The following is a 14941-nucleotide window of genomic DNA, read 5'->3' as shown; positions in this document are numbered from 1 at the left end:
TGTCCCTCTTCATGAGCAGAGAAATTCCCTTTTGCATCATTTCCCCAAACTTCTGTTTTGCCTAATTTACAAGACCGGCGCTAATGACCCTTGTTTTCCCCACACTATGTAGGTTTTAACCCTGTACAGAAATTACCTGCATACAAATTCTAAAACATAGAAAATAAACAATGTGAGAGCATAACACATAAAACATATATACACAAAGATTTTCCCCTGGATCCCAAAATTGGGACTACCAGCTTGATTTTTCATTATGTTCCTTTCAATGTTACAATACATATTTATCATGCTGAAGCATCCAATACCATGGACTGAAAACCATCGCGTCCAAAACCATGTGCGAAAACCATGCACAAAACCATAGGTAGGTTCGCCCAACCTAATATAGGGTCCAAATTTTTTTTCCCCAGGGCGTTGCCCCGGACCCTGTAGATGGGGGCTACTCGCCCTCCTCAAACACCCTAAAGAGGGGGGGCTGCTGATCCCCCTGTGACCCCCCCACTGTGCAATCGGCACAATGAAGGGGGGGCTTCACCCCCCCTCTAGCCCCCTGGTTAACTATGTCGGCTAGTCGTGGAAAGAATATAACACAACCCAACATTCTCCCACTTGTTTTCTTTCCACAAGGGGCCACAGGAGAGCTTAGTCATTCATCCACCACTGCAACATCTATTATTTCTCTACACCAAGAGAACTTCTCAGAGCTCACATATTTTGTCAATGCATCTACAATATTCTTCAAAGTGTCCATCTTTACCAGCAACACTTTTTTGTCTTCTATCATATCCCTCACAGAGTGATACTGAACATCAATGTGCTTTGTCTTTGAACGGTAAGCAAGGTTCTTTGCCAAGAAAATTGCACTTTGGATGTCATAGTCTATCCTTATAGCTCCCTGTACTAACCCCATACTTGAACACAATATCTGCAACCAAACTGCTTCCTTGCTTGCATGAGTGGCTGCCATGTATTCTACCTTTGTAGTTGATAGTGCCACTACAGATTGTTTCTTACTCATCCAACTGACTGCACCTCCAAATAGGTTAAACACATACCCAATTATAGATCTTCTTTGATCTAGATCTCCAGCCCAGTCCACATCAACAAAGCCACGGATATCCAAAACTCTGTCCAATCCTGGTCTTCCTTGGTAGCACAAACCATAATCACTAGTGCCACGCAAATACCTGAAAACCCTCTTCACTGTTTTCCAATGCTCCTAACCTGGTTTTGACATAAACCTGCTCAATACTCCCATTGCATGTGCAATGTCTGGTCTAGTACAGACCATTTCATACATCAACCTACTGACAGCACTTGCATATGGAACACGAGATATGTCCTCTTCCTCTTCTTGTGTCTTGGGACACTGTTCAACAGATAACTTCACACCTACAGGAATAGGAACCTTCACCGGTTTACTATCCTGCATATTAAACCTTTGCAATATTGTCTCGACATACTTCCTCTGGTTTAACCAGAGATTCCTCTTTGCCTGATCTCTTTTAATTTCCATGCCCAAAATATAGTTTGCAACACCAAGATATTTCATGTCGAATTTGGAGGACAATTGGGTCTTCAAATCCTAGATAATTTCTTTGTCATTTACAACCAGTAACATATCATCCACATACAAGACCAGATAAATAACATAGTCACCAATTAATTTAAAATATACATAGTGATCTGCTTTGCTTTTGGTGAAGCCAAGTCCTCGTATAAATGTATCAAATTTATAATACCACATCCTTGGTGACTTTTTAAACCCATACACAGACTTCTTTAACTTGCATACCAGTTCTTTCTTACCCTTCACCGCAAAACCTTCAGGTTGCTTCATGTAAATCTCCTCTTCTAGATCCCCGCAAAGAAATGATGTCTTTACATCCATTTGTTCTACCTCAAAATCAAATGCAGCAGTAATAGATAGAAGTAATCTAATAGAAGCTACCATGGCAACATGAGAAAAATATCACTAAAATCAATTCCTGGCACCTGGGAATAACATTTTACTACCAACTAAGCTTTGTATTTCTCCATCTGCGTTTGTCTTCTTCTTGAACACCCATTTGCTGCCAATGGGTTTCCTTCCAGCCGACAACTCCACCAGATCCCAAGCTTCATTTTTGTGCAAAGATGCCATTTCATCAACCATGGCCTCTTTCCAGAGTATGCCATCCTCTGAATCTACTGCTTCCTTCACAGTTCTGGAATCATCATCAGTAACATATAAAGAAAAATTTGAACAAAAAGTAGATGGACTATACCTTTCTGGCTACCTTCTTTCTCGAACTAATATTCTCACACCCAGAGTTTGTGGCTCTTCATCTTCTGATTCCTCCTCTACTGTAGGGTCTGATTCTTCCTCCTTAAGCTCAAACTCTATATTCTCAAGTCCCTTTGGTTGAAATTCATGTTTAATAACATCTTTCACCTCTCTGAACACCACATCTCAGCTGTACACAACCTTCCTTGTTACTGGGTTCCAAAGCTTATAACCCTTTAAACCATCCTTATACCCAATAAAGATGCACTTTTCAGATTTACTATCCAAATTGGTTCTTTTCTCCTTTGGAACATGTACATATGCATCACATGCAAATACCCTCAGATGTAAAAGAGAGGGTTTCTTACCAGTCCATACCTCTTGTGGAGTCTTATCCTCCAACGCTGATGAAGGTGATAGGTTGACTAGGTAACATGTTGTCTCCACCGCCTCTGCCCATAATTCCTGTCCTAACCCGACACCACTGAGCATGCTTCTTGCCCTTTCCATCAACATCTTGTTCATTCTTTCTGCAACTACATTTTGCTCAAGTGTGTATGGAGTAGTCTTCTGCCGTGCTATACCACACTTCTTATAGAATTCTTCAAATTCCTTTCTGCAAAAATCTTCATCGTTTTCTGACCTTAACACCTTTATCTTCTTCTCTGTTTGGTTTTCCATTAGAGACTTAAATTCTTTAAACCTATCAAAGACTTCAGATTTCTTCTTAAGGAAATATATCCATATATTCCTTGAGAAGTCATCTATAAATGATACATAGTACACAGACTTACCCAGTGATGGAACCTTCACAGGTCCAAACACTTCACTGTGCACAAGCTCTAATATATGTTTCACCCTCTTACCACCAGAGGGGAAACTCACCTGATTCTGCTTCCCATATACACAATTTTCACATAAATCAAAATCCAGAGAGCTATTACTCATACCTTCTACCATACCTTTACCATGAAGTATTCGAAGGCCCTTCTCTCCAATATGTCCAAACCTTTGATGCCATAGCATGGTCTTCTCTCCAGAGACCACCAGATTTTCTGCTCCACTTTCAGGAACCACAAAACTGTTGCACCCATCAGCAACAGTGCTACCTTACAACTTGTATAGAGTTCCAATCCGAACTCCGCACATCAATACCAGTGCTCCCTAAGCCATCTTGCAGGCATCCTTCTCGAACACTATTTTTACACCTGCATCATCTAGCTTGCTTACAAAAATCAGATTTATGGCCAATGCAAGAATATGCAGAACACCCAGAAGTGTCAACCCTTCCACCTTGCAACTTCAACTTTAATTTTCCGCAACCAACTGTTATAGACATTTTTGTGCCTTACAGCTATAAGCATGAAATGTCCATAATTCAAGGGATCCAAAGTCCTTAAAAGTGTTGTTACAACTCCTAAAGGAACAAGGTCAACAAATTACAGCTTCTCCTTGAAGTTCTCCACCAGAAACTACTCAAAATTGGTCAAAACTGGATCAGCGCACCTTGTACACATGGGAATTGCATTTCAGTGCACCTTGTACACACGGGAATTGCGTTTCAGTGCACCTAAATACACTGTGAGGGTGCGCTGATCAGAAAAAGACAAGTGGCGGAGACAGTTTGCGAGGTGGATGATCATGGAATCTTCCAGAAACTTCTCATGGGACACTTGCCTATCAAAATCGCCCAAGGATGAGTAAGAGATCAATGAAATCTCCAAGTGGCATCAAGAACTATCAGAGAGAAGACACTAATAAAAAACCCAGAGCTGACTCACACCTCTGAAAATATCTATATATAGATCTCTCATCCCAGAGATCCGGAGGTTGGAGGCTGGAATTTTGTTATTGCAAAGAATTGCTGTTGGTTTGAGACCGGAATCATTGGGTGCTTAATGCTTTGAAGGAAGGTGAAGATAGGAATTTCATTTGTTGGGAAGGAGATGCTGGATTGGAGCCCTCTGGGTTGTATCTCTTCCTGAACCTTGTTATTCATCAATAAAGCTATCTTGGTTTCTCCTATATGCTGATGTGTCTTTGATGTATGATTGCATTAGTATGTTTAGTTTATTTCTAATCCTGAACTAGTTATGAATATGAATCTATGTCTTTGTGTAGTGTTCTCTTCTTGTGATCTTACAGAAACCTCTTGAAGCTGGGCGAGCGAGAAGGCAAGTAGCTGGGAACTCTCAAAGAGAAGAGAAACCGGATCGAGGGACAAACGGAAGACACCGGTTAGTCCATCCATCTCTCTTCATTCTTAATTCATAAAGGAAGAATACTAGAATAGCTGTCTCTGTTTGTTGCTAAGGCACTGTCACACCTTAGGTGGATAAGATCGTCCTGCATAGGCATTTTTCCCCACAACAAATTGGAGACTCCACTAGGGAGATCTGTTTAATCATTTTATTTTTGTCTCTATCATTGTTTGTTTCATAGACTCAACAACAACAATCGAACTGCATCTGCTATTCTCAGATGCAAAGTAGACAGCTGCTGCTTTGATCCAATCATTGGATTTGTCTATGATCTGAACAATGGACTCACAAATGATTTGATGATCCTTTGTGATAGATCTTAGTCCTCCTTCAAAGCATCCCTTTGATTGTACCTTGCTTGTTGCTTTGATTTGGCCTGAAACTGTAGATTAAATAGCAAACTGTGACCCAGAACCCAGTGAGGAACTCTCGTTTCTCCTTCAGCGCAAACTCTGTGAAGAGGTTCTGCATTTCAACGCAGGTCCCGTGAAGGCTACCTGCGCTGAATGTCAAAACCTCTGTGTTAGGGGTGCGATGATCCAGTTAGGCCTTGTGCAGCTGGGGTTCTCTTCTCTGTTTGGCCTTGTTTTGATCTCTGTTTTTTGCAGCCTATAACCAGCATAGGTACCTGTCTGATAACTCCTTTTCTCTGCTTAAATTCCGCCTCCTTTTGTACAAAAAGACTGTGAGTGTTTTTATGTGTTTGTGGCGTCATTTACAGTTTTCCTTTGCAAGAGTGAAATAGTCATCCTGTAGCCCTTGATTCAGATCTGTTGATTGTGATCTTAGGAGAGAGTTCATTGGCTATTTACAGTTGGTTATACATTCATTTTTGCTTTTGGTTTGAGTTTGTCTCTTTTGAGTGTCAAAACAAGTATTCATTTCGAAAATCGTTAAGTGTTGTAATCTCTTCTACCCTTTCTGATTTCGAAAAAGTAAACTTGTTTGTATTTGTCATTTAAAAGAAAATTCAAAGTTGTACAAAAAGCTTTCTTTTTAGGCATCAATATTAAGAAAGCGGAAAACAAACACCTGCATTGTGCATTTGCATCTTGATAGTTTGCATGTTTGATTTAGGAAAAGTGCATTAGAGTGTGCTGATTGCTCTTTGAGAAAAGATGGTGTCTTTCTTTTCCCTTTGTAGCTAGGATTTTCATAGTTGAAAAGATATAAAAGCTTGCTTATCATCTTTAGACTGCATTTAGGAATTGTATCATACATCTCGTGGTGAACCTCAAAAGGCAAACTTCTAAAAAGATCAACCTAAAATAAATTGAATGAACTTAACAACGCTTTGTAACTTAACGCACAACATAGAGGTCTAGGCTAGAGACGTGTTCCGGCGTCGTAAAGCCTGGTGACTGTCGATCTCGCTGATGGTGGGTGATTCCTCCTGAGGGACGATAGCGCCAGTACGGATTGTGCTCCCACGTACCGTTGCGTATATATTGGGAGACCCCTATAGGCATAAAACCTTTATCCTTAGGAAGCCGTGTCGGCCGCCCTACTGATCGCAATGCACTGAACACAGCATTCAGGAAGATCGACCACCCGTACCTTAAAAAGTATTCTGCGGTTTTGCGAAAAGTTTGGCACACCCTCTACCTAGAACTCCAGAGCAGTTCCTTTTGGCCTTTTTCAGACTCTATAACGGAAAAAGTCCATCTGAGCATTTGTCACTTCGGGCTCGTTAAAAAATCGAAGGAGACTAGAGTCATCTTTAGCTTTTTCTCGACTCTTTAAAATTGAAAAAGCAAGTTGTGTCTAAAGCGTCGTTAAAATTTATTTTAAACGAAATAATCATCACCTTTTCCTCGTTGATCTTCGAAGTTAGCCTCCCTTCATCACAAGTTCTTGTAGAATCGCTAAGAAATCTTTTGGATATACTAGATATGTCTGAACAACCGTCGACATCTAGGACTGTGTCATCTGACACAGCAGTGGCACAACCTCCTACTGCTACTCCAATGATGTTCAATGGTATACCATCTGTCCCGGCAAGTTATCAAAAACAAGCTGGGGTCCCACCGGGGACTGCTTCGACGGCATGGTTAGTTCCTATTTCTTCATCCGGATTATCATCTAGTATTTCTTATGTTGAAACTCAACAAATTGATCCAATGTGTCTTCAAAGGCCAATCTACCCTTGTACTGGATTGCCACCATATGGAGGGCAGTATGCCTTTTCATTGTTCCCTCCCAGAGAACAACCATATGAGAGTTTACAACAAAGTTCAGGTCAAACTGGAATTACATCCAGCGGTTGGGTACCAATACTGCCTCAGCAACCAAGGGTTGTATATTCAACGCAACCAGTCCACCCTGTGTCGAATATTCCCACTATACCTGCTATGGTGACTGCGTCGCAAGTACAAGTGCTACCTGTTGTATGTCAACCCCAAGTTTCTCAGGTTGCAATACAACAGCCTCTTGTCTCAACGACTCAATCACAACCTCAGGTTAGTGACTCCTTATCTGGAGCGACTCAGGCTCAAACAAGTACTATGACTCCTCATCTTGGTCAATCATCCAGTATTGGACAACAACAAATGGTCCAACAACCAGGGCTGGTTCAATCTCAACAACCGCCATTCCAGCAATCATATCAAGGACCTGAGCAACAAGTCTTTGTAAGTAATGGGCAACCATATTATAGTGGTTATGCCCATCAATCTTGTCAAAGTTGCCAGCATTATGCTGGTATGCAAAGACCCACTGCTTAGGCGATTCCATCTTATCCTGGGTATGCTTTGCCTAACCTGAATCAACAGTTGCCCTTTGTAGCAACTCTAGAATTACCAGATCTAAACCGGCTGACGAATGATCCAATTGCTTATGCCCCTTGGTGGCCAGCGATTCCGCATAAACTTCCGTCAGATATTCCTAAATTTAATGGAAATCCAGGTGAAGATCCATCGAATCACGTGATGACATTTCATCTATGGTGTTCATCAAACACCCTAAACGATGATTCGATAAGGCTTCGCCTTTTTCAGAGGACGTTAACGGGTCCAGCGGCAAAATGGTATATTGAATTGCCTAGAGCTTCGTTCGACAAATTCAGTACCTTAGCCACGACTTTCTTAACCCATTTTCAATTACCGATAAGGTATGAAACGGGAACGGAACTCCTAACCAACTTCAAACAGACAACGGCCACTCACATATCTGATCATATACATGAGTGGCGACGTCGTCGTAGGATGGTGAAAACGTACGTTCCCGATAAACTATTAGCTGAATGGTTTATCAAATCCTTACTTCCTACAATCACGGAAGATGTGGCAAAGGGGGGAGTCGTAACAGAAGAGCAAGTCATTGCTCATGCGCAATATCTGAACTTGGTCTATACTCAGTCTGGCACGCTCTACGACAAAATACCTGACGCCCCTAGACCGGAATTCTCAATTCCTCCTCCTCCTAAATCAAACAATGACTCTCACGCCGGCGATGGCGTGATTGGCACGACAGACACGAAATCGACAAAGGCTACATCTAAAAGGGCCCGTAAGATTTCCAGTCAAAATGAAAATGAGGAACTTCTTGCCTCGGAAGTAAATGCCGTGTTGACCGACAAGGGCAAACAACTGAAGCAGCCAGGGGGCAAGAAGAAAAAGAAAGGGAGAAAAAGGAAACCCCCTGCGGGGTGTCATATATGCGATGAGGATCATTGGACGAGAGATTGTCCACATATAGCTGAAGTTAAGAAACTCTTTAAGAGTTCAAAAACCTCAGCAGTATTGACTGATCCGTTTCCAAGCCCGGGAACCAAACTGGTTGCTAATCAAAATGCTTCCTGATCCCAAGTGCTTATGTTGTCTATCTCAAAGCAGCAAAATGATGCTTTGGCAAGGAATAAAGATTACGGGAATCCACAGGTGTCGAATAACAAGGCTAATGAACAACCTAGTAGTTCGACAACAACTTTAACCAAAGTTGTGCCACCCATCATTCCTGAACAAATGATAAAGTCGCCAAAGGGAGTAGTACACAAGTCGAAATTTAATCCTCGTGCAAAAATAGCACAGAATTATAATATAATAGAGGACCTGGCCCAATCGCCATCCGCTATGTCGACGCTTGAGGTACCGCAAAATTGCCTCTCCCAAGAGCAAGCTTTATTATCAGCAATAGGTTGGATTGACCCAATGGATTCCAATCTTGTGGCCTTTAATCATAAAGGATATGACCCTCAGTTACCAGCTCAACTAGCTTTCCTTATTCAAGTGAAAGCCCTCAACAAAACTGTTCATCGAACAATTATTGATGAAGGGGCATCTACATGCATTATGTCGATGAGTTGCTGGAAAACTTTAGGATCTCCAACCTTGTCGCAATCTTCGACGACATTAAAAGCATTTGATGGACGGACATATACCCCATATGGTATTCTAAATAACTTGAAAGTTGAACTAGGAGGGAAAACAGTAGAAATTGATGTTGAAGTAATCGACGGAAACCTTGATTACAACATCCTATTGGGAAGACCCTGGATATATGCCATGGCCGCAGTTGTGTCGACCTACTTCAGGAAGATTGCATTTCCCTTCCAAGGAGGAATTACAATCGTTGACCAACAAACATTTCTCCCCAACAGTTCACAAGTTACGGGAAGCATTCCAATGATCCATGGAAGGAATCATTCGCTCCAAAATATCGGAGTAGGTCTCCTAAAAGACCCTGCCTTAATGGGTACTTTTGCCCTACCGCCTCCGAGTAATCTAGCGGAAGTGGCCACAGTGGAATATGAAACCTTCAATATCTAATGGATTTGGACTCTGAGGACGGTTCTTATCTCGTGTCAACCTCGTTAAAAAATGAAACAAGGAGTCATGAGGATAGTTCTTTTACTGTGTCAACCTCATTAAAAAAAATGAAACAATCCCCTTTCCAAATCTCAAAGGTAAACCTTCATTCCAAACACCGAGTTGAATGCAATGAAGCTTTGGGGGCATGCACCTCGATTTGCGTTGTTATGCTGGGGGCATGCAAACTTATCATGAGCAGTGTTACCGCAGGGTTCAAGCTCGTTAAAAAATAAACCTGCATCGAGCAGTTTTAGCACATAGTTCATTCTCGTTAAAAAATAAGCATAAGATCGAGCAGTTTTAGCACATAGTTCATGCTCGTTAAAAAATAAACATAAGACTGAGCAGTGTTTTTCCGCGTTTAAGCTCGTTAAAAAATGAACTATCTTCCGGTAAATAACCACCGTGAATGTAACATTATCAGCCATTAAAGCCTTGGTCGTGTTTGCACCGTCGCCTCCACTTTTCATTGGCCGATCATTCACCTCCATATGATTGTTTACCCATTTCGAGGAACAAGCTGCAAAGAGTGATTTCACTAGCCATCCTTGTGACACTGCCGTGATTGGAAAATTCCAACCCTTACCTGGAATCAGCTGCTAACCCGTTTTATCACTCGTTCCTCAAAAGACGAGTCTTCTTTAAGCTCTTTTCATCTGACTCGTAAAATATGAAAAGATTGCCGAGTTTTGGCCTTCCAGCTCGTTAAAGCGACCGGAAGTGCTATCCCTCCTCTAGATTTTAATCTTTTTGGACCTGAGGGGTTATTGCACAAAAAGATCGAGCGCTTGTTTTGTTCGGCTCGTTAAAACTATCGAAAACTCATCCCTTCTGTATTGTTTTATACTTTTTCGGACTTAAGGGATTAGATGACGAAAAAGGACTTTCAGAGTTGACTTTACGTACCTTTTCAGACTCTCTAAAAATGAAAAGGACCGAGTTATCTTTGTCGTTAGACTCGTTAAAAACATTAAATAGCGACAAACTTGTCTTTAGACAAGAACGAGTTTCACTATCGCTAGGCTCGTTAAAACTTAGCGATGGGTTTGCCCGAAGGGCAAATTATAGAACAAGCATATGTTATCCTCCTCAAGCTTGACAAAAATAAAGAGGTACTGGTCAGCAATGACTGGGGAAAAATTGGGAAGAAACTCAAAGAACTTTATTGGTAGCAAGTCGCTCTTGAACATGACACTTCCACTCCGTGCCTGAGTCGGGTTGGGTTGTTTCATTCACCGGTCACATCACCATGGTCTCGCCATACCATCCACCTTTGGGGTAAATGCTACCAATCCATCACACAAGTGTCACCGATATGTTCAAGAGAAGTCATCCAGAGAAGTCAACCGTGTCCCATCCACTACCATACATTATCCTTCATCCTTTCATGACCGCCACCCTGAACCATATATCATCAGATTGTTTTCACCTCCATCAAAATCATTTGCTCCGTTCCGTGTCACTGATGTGGGATACATTAAGGCCCTCCTTTGACGGATCGCTTCTTGTCGACATCAGCTCATTATCCAAGAAGTTGATCTAGGAACAACCCCTTCAGTACTTTGAAGCTTGCATGCCTCAATGGCAAGTTTCTCACTTCCGGCGACAGGTATACATCAATGACCTTCGACCGAAAGATTTTGCATGGTGTTCGACGCCAAGTCCTCTATTCACACCACGTGAATTGTACTGCAGTACCTTGAGGGTCATTATCATTATTGGTGATTCCTCTCGCGCTTGTTAACGATTTACCTCATTGACTGGTAATCAAGCGTTGTCTTTCCATGTTCGACTTCAGAACATTTCTCACATGGACCGACTTGTACTTAGAGTGAAGATCGGACGAGATTGAAGACCCCGGATCTAGTTTCATCCATCCGGGCTGCGATATATATTCAGGAAAAATAAAGACATTGACATGTACAACATTACAGCAGATAATCATCCTACCAAAAGGATGATGGTTTCATCAAAATCATCAGTCTACCATCAGACGATTGTCTGTTCCATGTACAGAAAAATGAATTTACAAAGTTGAGCATGGGAATGCCCGCCTCAGCTAGATCATGAAAGAAGTATGAAAAATAATGTATTGTATTGTATCTTATTACAGGTCTCCTCCCAGCATTGGAAGAACTTCGGATCCTCCTAATAAAGCATTTCACCCGATAAACGGCCTCATACTTTAGGGGGCAAATGTTATAGACATTTTTGTGCCTTACAGCTATAAGCATGAAATGTCCATAATTCAAGGGATCCAAAGTCCTTAAAAGTGTTGTTACAACTCCTAAAGGAACAAGGTCAACAAATTACAGCTTCTCCTTGAAGTTCTCCACCAGAAACTACTCAAAATTGGTCAAAAATGGATCAGCGCACCTTATACACATGGGAATTGTATTTCAGTGCACCTTGTACACACGGGAATTGCGTTTCAGTGCACCTAAATACACTGTGAGGGTGCGCTGATCAGAAAAATACAAGTGGCAGAGACAGTTTGCGAGGTGGATGATCATGGAATCTTCCAGAAACTTCTCATGGGACACTTGCCTATCAAAATCGCCCAAGGATGAGTAAGAGATCAATGAAATCTCCAAGTGGCATCAAGAACTATCAGAGAGAAGACACTAATCAAAAACCCAGATCTGACTCACACCTCTGAAAATATCTATATATAGATCTCTCATCCCAGAGATCCGGAGGTTGGAGGCTGGAATTTTGTTATTGCAAAGAATTGCTGTTGGTTTGAGACCGGAATCATTGGGTGCTTAATGCTTTGAAGGAAGGTGAAGATAGGAATTTCATTTGCTGGGAAGGATATGCTGGATTGGAGCCCTCTGGGTTGTATCTCTTCCTGAACCTTGTTATTCATCAATAAAGCTATCTTGGTTTCTCCTATATGCTGATGTGTCTTTGATGTATGATTGCATTAGTATGTTTAGTTTATTTCTAATCCTGAACTAGTTATGAATATGAATCTATGTCTTTGTGTAGTGTTCTCTTCTTGTGATCTTACAGAAACCTCTTGAAGCTGGGCGAGCGAGAAGGCAAGTAGCTGGGAACTCTCAAAGAGAAGAGAAACCGGATCGAGGGACAAACGGAAGACACCGGTTAGTCCATCCATCTCTCTTCATTCTTAATTCATAAAGGAAGAATACTAGAATAACTGTCTCTGTTTGTTGCTAAGGCACTGTCACACCTTAGGAGGATAGGATCGTCCTGCATAGGCATTTTTCCCCACAACACCAACGATTCTAGACTTCCTATCATCCCCTAAGAAGACATCACCACCATCGTATTTCTCATACTCGTAGAACCACTCTCTATGGGGAGTGAAGTGAAAGGATGCACCTGAGTCAATCAACCATGGCTCATGATCTACATGTGTACTTGAAGAAGCCAAGTACACATCCCCACCTTCATCTGAGGTGGTTTTTGCCTCTGCAGAAGGAGCATCATCAGATCGCTTTCCTTTTTCAGGAGCTTTAGATTTACAGTCCATTTTTTAGTGCCCTTCCTTTCCGCATTTCCATCAAACTACCTTTACAGGTTTTCTTGGAGATTTAGATCTCCCTCTAGATTTAGATCTCCGACTCGATGACTTATTTTTGTTTCTGTTCTGGGACTGTCCTTGTACAGACAAGGAATCACCATTCTGGCTCTCCATATTTTTTTGTCTCATCTCCTCCGTCAGCAAGGATGAGACTATTTCATCAAACTGCAAGGCAGTTGCATTGCTACCTATTGCAATAACTAGACTATCCCAGGAATCTGGTAGAGAACACAACAAACTGATGCACTTATCTTCATCTGAAATTTTAATAACAATAGATAATAATTGACTTACCACATTATTAAATGCATTCAGATGCTCTGTCACCAAGTCTCCATATTTCATTCTTAGGTTATACAGATTTTTCCGTAGGAACAATTTATTCACCAGAGACTTAGATTGGTACAAAGTCCCTAACTTGTCCCACAAATCCTTAGTCGTAGCTTCCCCTGATACATTTAGCAATATTGAATCTGAGACACACAATCGTATTGTGCTCTTTACCTTCCGATCCAACTTCTTCCATTCTTCATCGGACACTCCCGTTGGTTTAGTACCCGAATATACTGCGATCCACTGATCTTTATTCACCAATAGATCCTCCATCTTGAGTTTCCACAACTCAAAACTCTGACCATTAAATTTCTTGATCTCAATCTTTCAACTGCTCGCCATCTTCTTTCACCACCAGAATCGATCCCACAGATCTCCCACTGAATAGGGTCTACCACAGGCCTGAGCGAAACCCCTTAGCAAAAAAGGCATCTCCTTGAAGCCAAAGCAACTATGATACCAAATGTAGGTTTTAACCTTGTACAGAAATTACCTGCATATGAATTCTAAAACACAGAAAATAAATAATGCGAGAGCATAACACATAAAACACATATACACAGAGATTTTCCCCTGGATCCGAAAACCAGGACTACTAGCTTGATTTTTCATTATGCTCCTTTCAATGTTAAAATACATATTTATGCATGCTGAAACATCCAATACCATGGACCAAAAACCATCGCGTCGAAAATCATGTGCGAAAACCATGCACAAAACCATAGGTAGGTCTTCCCAACCTAATATAGGGTCCAAAAAAGTTTTCCCCGGGGCGCTACCCCAGACCTCGTAGAGGGGGGATACCCACCCCCATTAAAGCCTCTGGATAGGGGGGGTTGCCGCCCCCCTGTGACCCCCGCACTATGCAATCGGCGCAACAAAGGGGGGGCTCCGCCCCCCCTCTAACCTCCTAGTTAACTATGTCGGCTAGTCGTGGAAAGAATATAACACAACCCAACACACCGATGTGCAAAAATTAGCACTGTACCTAGTGTCAACCGAAGCGACTAAGCTATGTTCTAGTCACGCCAGTCCTGTTATGGAAAGTTTTTTAAATTAAGAGCCGAAGCTTCCACCTCTAGAAGCTTCGTAACGGAAGTCTGGTAAATGGTTTGGCCGGATGGGGTCAAGAATGTCAGTTTTGGCTCCTTTCCCCTATAATGATGGAACTACCTCAAGGGATAAGACCTTCTCCCATGAGAAGAGGATCCATCTCCCATCCATTCATCCTATATAAACCTCCCTTCTTCCCAAGCACAAGCTAGTGTTAGTGTTAGTGTTAATGTTGGTGTGCTAGTGCTATTTTGGTTTGGATTAAACAACAAACTATTCATAGTTGTAGCTCTCTAGTTGTGTGAGGGACAAGTGTGATTTTGGTTTGGAGTGAAACCTAAAGGGAAGAACCTTAAAACCATTATTGTTGAGGCCATCATGGAATGCTAGCATAAGTGTGTGGGAACCTAGTTTTGTTAGAGGAGAACGACACCATCAAGACAATGGTTGTAATCTCTTCTTGATATCAATATATATGCAACTATTGATTGATTTCCTACATGATTTTTCATCTTACATATTCATGGCTTAATGTTTCTTGACTTATTAAGTAGGTTGAATTACAAATTTTCTGTTATCACGGTTGTTGTTTGCTATTGTTTACTTGTTTCAGGTGCTTGAATAAGGGAGCGAGAGATAGCTAGAGCGAGCAAGCAAGGACATCATC

The sequence above is a fragment of the Pinus tabuliformis genome, chromosome Q (genome assembly GCF_031772625.1).
Source record: "Pinus tabuliformis cultivar Carrire ecotype Pingquan chromosome Q, CPIR1, whole genome shotgun sequence".
Taxonomy (NCBI): domain Eukaryota; kingdom Viridiplantae; phylum Streptophyta; class Pinopsida; order Pinales; family Pinaceae; genus Pinus; species Pinus tabuliformis.
This window is presented reverse-complemented; position numbering follows the sequence as displayed.